Genomic DNA, 7,172 nt, shown 5'->3' on the forward strand with positions numbered 1-7,172 from the left:
TACTCCATTCATTCAATATTAAGTTAAATGTTCGTGTGCTTAATGCAGGTATGGATGATGAGCAGTTTCTTTCTTCTTTGTCACCCGAGCAGAGACAGTGGTACGTGGAGCATCATCGCTCTGGTGCACCATCGTGTGTTCCTACTCTGGCCGCATCTCCCTCTGTTTCGGAGCATTCAACACGCTCTGAAGCTTTGGTGTCAACGAGACGATCTTCACACTCGTCTACGCACCGGCGCTCTAGTGGTGGCGGTGGCGGTTATTGTGGGGATGCCGCCGTCGATGCTTCGACACCACCTCGTGTTCGACGAGGCTCTTTACCCTCCCCTTCTTTGCCCGCCCCGACACCAGCCACAGCATCGCCATCGACACCAGGTTTTGTACGGATGACGGTCGTTCCTAGCGGCTACACACCACTAGCTACTCCTCCAGGAGTCACTCCAGTGGACACTCCTTGCTTCGGGGCCCAGACTCCAGTGGAGACACTTGACGTCCGTACCCCCATCGACATGCCGCTAGAGACCCCTGTCGGGACACCCAGGTTCACGCGTCACCGGCGAGGGGGCTTGCCTTACTCCGTCGACTTCAACGGCGGCATCATCTTGGATGATAAAGGCAAGAAGGTGATTTCGCGCATGCGCGGTCTTTGCTCGCAGGTGTTTAGACACTACATACTAAACACCTAGAGTGAAGTACCGAGTGATTTAAAAGACAGAGTCATCAGCATGCTTCATGACGAGTTTCTCGTTCCAACACGGGATGAGCGCTTCAATGAAGACCTGATAAAGGTTCGAATGCACAAATACTTCAAGCACAAGCATTCCGAAGTGCAAAAAGCAATCAAGCATGGGGTGGAACAGACCAGATTGACTGGCCAAAGAAGATTGGAAGAATGCGAAGAAAGCAGCGCGCGAGAATCCTAACAAGTGGAAGCAACAAAAGGAGGCAGCCAGAGCGCGAGTAGAGGCAGGGAACTCGCACCACTTGGGGAGCAGCGGGTGGGCATCATTTGAGGCCGATTTTGTAAGTGTTTTTGCATTGCTCTTTATGTTTGATAGTTTAGGGTTTATGGGTTTTTAAATTCTAACATAATGGATTCTTTGTATGTTTTGACAGTGGTTGATGACAGGACGTGATCCCACATCGTACGAGCATGAGTACGCAAGCAGGAAGGGCTTAAACGCCCTGATGGACATTCTGAGTTCTCATGGCAGCATGGTTATATTAGGGTTTACTCTTTTCTATTTGATGTATTGTTTTATAAAAGTCGTTATATGTTTATACTTATAGAAAGCTGTCTTATTGTTTTTTTTTGTAGAATCCGACAAATACACCGCTTGGACACAATGAGACGTCTGATTAGACGACGTCAGTCTAACCGTAGCTAGATAGCATTAGTTTCTTTTTGTCATAGCTTATGTATCATGAGACGACTTTTATACGTCTTTTTGAAAACCATGTATATTTTTTCAATAATGACAATGGTGTTGTAACTATTACATTTGCAAAGTTTAACAATCAAGTGATTTTGCATATGATGTGTACAATTGTCATTGATTTACTTTCATCAATTTACGCTTGTCAGTTTTGTATCTTTATTTTGCAAACAATACGTACTATGGATGATGGAGTTAATGGTTATATTGTCTTGTGGGTGACTATTTTGGGTCTATATCTACCTTTGCACTTTTTGTCAAAGGTGAATCAATTAATGAAACATTCAATAAGGTTGATGGGTTGAATGCCCTGTCACCAAAAAATTTTCCCTTCGGACGTTGCTATGATCGTCGCTGTATAAGACTCTGTAGCGTCGCTATAAATGTCGCTATAGATGGCCTGTAAACGTTGCTATACTCGTCGCTATAGACGTCGTTATATAGCGACATTTATAGCGACACATGTAGCAACCGTTATAGCGACGTTCCCGTATCGACGCTGTTAGCAACGATCTTAACGACGCCGGGGGTTATAAAAACCCAATTCCCGTCGCTAACAACGTCACAAAAGCACACAACCTCTTGTAGTGTTAAAGTGTATTAAAAAAATGGATTTAAGAGCAACAAGATTGATATACAATATTTAGCTATTTAAGATTTGATTTTCACATGCAGGAACTTGGTGTATTGGAGATAGCCTCCTCCCATGGGAACTTCATCTCATCATATAATATATAATGTATAGTAATGGATTTTGAAAGACATGTTAACTCTATGTTCCTGACTCATAACCTTGGCCTTTAGCTCCCTTCCCCCTTTTCTCCCTACTATGAGAAGTGAACCCACCCTCTCTACCTTTATCTACTCTCTTATATTCCTTGTTAAAGAAGATGCAACAATGTATACCGCCATGCAACAATGTATACCTCCGCTACACTCTTTCTTTGATTTAGGTGCAATGTTTCAAATTTTGTTATTGTATTTATTACAAAGTGTGTGTGTGTGTGTGTTGCACATTCTTTTCTGATCTGAGTGCACGATTGCAAACCCAATCACAAATTGATTTTAAAGACTCTATCTTTCAAATTGATTGCAAAGACTCTCTCTCTCTCTCTCTCTCTCTCTCTCTATATATATATATATATATATATATATAAAAGGTCTCTTGGGATAGTTTCCTATGAGATTAAAATACTCTTCTTCTTCTTCTTGTCTCTCTCCATGGGTTCAGATTGGGGCACGAAGAAACCTCAAGGATGTGCCCTGGTGCATGAGCAACCATGAGGATTAACTAAGAAATGAGTAGGCTTTTTGAGTCTCGACAACAATCATAGAGTCAATAGATCACAACTACCAATGAGCAAAAGTGTTGCCAACAAAAGTGATTCTATTAACCCAACTTTCTTTGACAAGGTAATTTTACATGTTGTTTGTGCAAACTGGTACATTCATGGACAACTAAGTGATCAAGACACGATCGAGGAATGCACATCGTGTGAGTGACATGAGAGTGCACACTATCCTAGTCCCTCTTACTTCCACCTTAATAAAGTGGGGATACAAACAATTTCCATAGGAGAACATGTTTCTGCCCCTTTCCCTCCTTCATAATGTGGGAATATGAATAATATCCCAAGAGGGATAAAATATCTTGTGCTTTCCCACGTTCAAAAGTGGGAATGTCAATAGTCTCCGATAGAGGAATAACTTCTTGTGCTTTTCCACTTTACGAAGGTGGGAATGTGAATAGTCCTCACGAGGGAAAATTTTACTCTTATATTCCCCCTTTACACTAAAAATTTTCCCTCATGGGAAGAATGACCGTTTTTTGAGCCCACAAAAGGTGAAGTTTTCCCGGGAGGTGATTTTTATCCTCCCGTTGAAAAGAGTCTTTCCCCACTCGTTATTTGAGGGAAAGGAGCTGGGAAAGCCCTCTTTAATTACAAAGGGAAAGCTTCCAAGTGCGATCACGCGCAAAAGAGTCGACGCAGATTTGTGAAAGTCGAGTCGTTGAAGTTGCCCCAGTGTCCATCGCTCGGGACCGGCCCCGTCAGGTGGTTGCTCGACATGTTCACAAACGACAACGCCATCATGTGCTCGAAGTCTGCAGGTATTTCCCCCTCCAACATGTTCTCACTCACATCCAGCGACTCCAGTGCGCTCAGTTTGGCCAATCTTTCTGGAATGCCTCCTTCCAAACAATTGCTCGACAGATCCCTCCTTCCAAACAATCCATCGCTACCAGCCCTCGCAGCTGCCCAAGCTTTCTGGGTATGGCGCGCTCCAGCTTGTTGCGCGACAGATCGAGCATCGCTATTATTGCCAAGTTGGAAAATTCTTGGCTTTGCTCCTTGATGTTGATCACGAGGTCATCCAGAAGCTGCTGATGACTCGCCCCCACTTTAGCGCTTGCACTCTGGCCAGGAATTTGCATCGATCCTAGAGGTAAGGTGGTTTCCAGAGAATAACAGAATCTGCAATGCTTGAAGAGGACTGCCTAGCCAGGTGGGCACCTCACCTTCCAAGTTTGTGAGGGGAGCAATTCAAGGGAGTTGATCTAGCGAGAGATTTAAGGGTGAGGAAAATTATGGGTGGTTCACCCTTCACCTAAAAGTCACGTGAAAAGGGACTTTGACAGCCCCTTGAAGGGTGAGCTACTCCTTGAAATAAAAGAACTTGCTATAAATATTGATCCAACATCTGAATACAAAAAGGAAGTCTAATACATAGCTCTAAAATAGTCCCCCCCTCAAGGAGAAGGGCACCTGAGAGGGATGAGGTTGAGGGCACGACATGAGGCAGTTTGTTTGGCAGCAGGCACGGCTTTTGTCAAGAAATTAGCCCAATTCTCCTCACTGTGAACATACTCGAGCTGCAGAAACTTCTCTTGGACCAAGTCTTTCAAAAATTGATGACTAATTTTTACATGCTTTAGCTTTGATGGAAAAGAGGGGGATTCAGCCAAGGTGATGGTAGATTGGTTGTCGTAACAGAGGATGACGGGGTCATCTGTCATAGCAAAGGGCAATGTGAATTCTACAATGAGCTCTCGTAGCCATAGTGCTTCACGAGAAGCAAGGTGGGCAGCAACATATTCCGCTTCAGTGGATGGCTGAGCGATGGATGATTGGCGCTTGGTTTGCCAGGAGATAGGAGCACCTGCAAGGTTAAACACATAGCCTCCAGTGGAAAAACAACGTGCGTCATCACCAGCCAATTTGCATCAACATACCCAGAGATGGATATAGGAGTATTTGGATCATAAAAGAATAAGTAAGTGCATAGGCTTGTGTAGTGCGGAGATAACGCAGTGTATGCTTAGCAACTTGTTTATGTACTTTGCAAGGTTTAGCCATAGAGCGAGAAAGCATGTGTCCAGCATAGGGTAGATCAAAGCGTGTGCATGAAATTAAGTAGTGGATCTGGCCACAAAACTTAGGAAAATGGAAGTTAGGAAAATATAAGGCATCAACATGAGTGTAAGCATGATATTCTGGTGCAAGCTTGTGCTTAAGAGACTAATGGTTTTGTGGATCGAATCACCCGTCACTTGTATGCCCAAGAAATAAGACATCGGACCCTTGTCAGTGATAGGAAACTCTTGGGAAAGGCAATCTCTGGCTTTCGTAATGATATGTTTGGAAGTGTCTAATAGAGGAATATCATCAACAAAGAGACCAAGTATGGCCATATCTTCAGCAGAACGCCAGATGTAAAGGTTATACTCGGTTTGGAGGCGCTCCCAGCCACAGCCAATCAGGTATTCATGCATCCGCGTATACCATTGTCAATGAGATTGCTTGAGACCATATATGGGCTTGTTGAGTTGGCACACATGATTTGGATAAGCTGGATTGGCGAAGTGGGCTGAAACATGTAGATGCGTTCGCAAAGAACTCCATGAAGAAAAGCCGTTTTGATGTCGAGATGATGTAGCAGAAGATCGAACTTAGTTGCAATTGCAACTAGTAGGCAAAATGCTGTCATGCCAAGGATAGGGGAATACGTGTCCAAATAATCGATGCCATATTGGTGTGAGAAACCGCGAGCTACTTAACGATCTTTGTACTACTCGACTGTGCCATCTACATGATATTTCTTTGTTTAAGAGCCACTTACAAGAAATGATGTTATGATGCTGCGGTGGAGGCATCAAAGTCCATGTGTTTGCTTCTTCGAGAGCGTGGAGCTCCTCCATGATGGTTGCATGCCATAGAGTAATCTCACTAGAGGTTAGAGCATCTGCAATAGAGAGTGGGAGTGCATCTTCCAAGGGGTCAGGTGGCACTGCTGTGATGCGCTCGTCGAGTATGACAGTGGAAAAAGCTGTCGTATAATAGATATCTTGGATGGAGCGGGTACGAACACGATGGCTAGAGGCAGCATGATCCAGCTCAGGAGGATGTGGTTAGGAGCCAGTTGATGAGGCGATAGTGGGAGAAGTGGTAGAAGCAAAGGATTGGTGTTCTACTTCATCCACATCAGAAGGCATGGGGATATGAGGAGGAGTGGCATGGGATTTCGGAGCGGGAACATGTGGTGGCGAGGGTGGTGGTGTGGAAGGCCGGGCATATCTGGCTGGCTTGTGATACGGAGCCACATGAAGATTGTCGGGAGGGAGGCTTCTTTTGCATGCAGTTTGATAAGTGTGCACCATGCTTGGCAGCGGAGGTGATTAGAGGGCGCTTTGGGAGCTAGGAGGTTGCTGAAAGATAGGAGTTGATGAAGAGGGTGGAAAATGAGGTTGAGCAGCAGAGATAAGGGGAAAAGGGGCTGCGTGGACAGCTCGTGCGAAAGGGAACTGTGCCAGGAGGTGAAAGAGCAGCTAGGAATGGAGGGAGCGTTTCACCAAGAGGTGTAGGGGCTGGTGGGGTAGCAGGTCTAGCTACAGAAGGAACTGCACCATGAGGTGTAGGGGCTGGTGGGGCAGCAGGTCTAACTACAGAAGGAGTTACGCCATGAGGTGTAGGAGCAGCAGAATCAATGTGTTTAAGTAGGGGTGCGTGAAGAGGTAGAGGAGGCGCGGATGTGGAGGTAGGCATGCACAGATAGGAGTGGAAGGTGGTCGTGATGTAGGAGGCAATATGGGTGTGAGTATAGGTCGTTGATGCACAGAGGAGGAAGTATTTGTTGGGGTATAAAGCCCAATGTGGTCGCCCAGGTAAGTGGGCGGGCCGCCAGGTATGTACACATATTCTTTTGTAAAAACCTAATAAGAACTCACTATGCTCTACACATTACAGTAGAGCGAGTTCACCATATCGTCGTGCTCTTCTTCTCGCACTCTCTCTCGCGTTGCACTTCCGCTCGTACTCCCTCAACTGGTATCAGAGCTCAGATTGAGGTTCGGGGCAGCACTGCAGGAGGCTAGAGTCACCAGCTCAGATTGGAGAGAAATTCGACAGGCAAAGACACGGCCCCAAATCTTGTGGGAGAGCCCGTACGGCTTGGTGTGCTCAGAATTTCATTCTGAGGTCATCTCGGTCACCGTTCGGATTCGACAAAGTTCTGCGCAGGCCATTTTCGACTACGTGGTCTCAGCGGGTGCAGATCCGACTCTGCAAATTTGGGGTTTTCGGCCTACGACTGCAGGTGCTGAGGATATCGACACTCCTAGAGTGTTGATTTGTGGCTGTCTACACATCGAAGGACGGCTCATAGTTCTTGGAGGCGTGTCACATACGACACGGGCGCATCTACACACAGACTGTAGGCGACATCCACTAGTTCATCAGG

General features: G+C 45.7%; 1 pseudogene; it reads right to left on the reverse strand.

Moving 5' to 3' along the window:
* Positions 1–3,536: 3,536 nt before the first annotated feature.
* LOC147440092 (uncharacterized) lies at positions 3,537–6,478 on the reverse strand (annotated as a pseudogene).
* Between the last annotated feature and the right edge of the window lie 694 nt (positions 6,479–7,172).

Source organism: Adiantum capillus-veneris, chromosome 16 (assembly GCF_014529385.1).
Source record: "Adiantum capillus-veneris isolate H3 chromosome 16, ASM1452938v2, whole genome shotgun sequence".
In the NCBI taxonomy this organism is placed as follows: Eukaryota; Viridiplantae; Streptophyta; class Polypodiopsida; order Polypodiales; family Pteridaceae; genus Adiantum; species Adiantum capillus-veneris.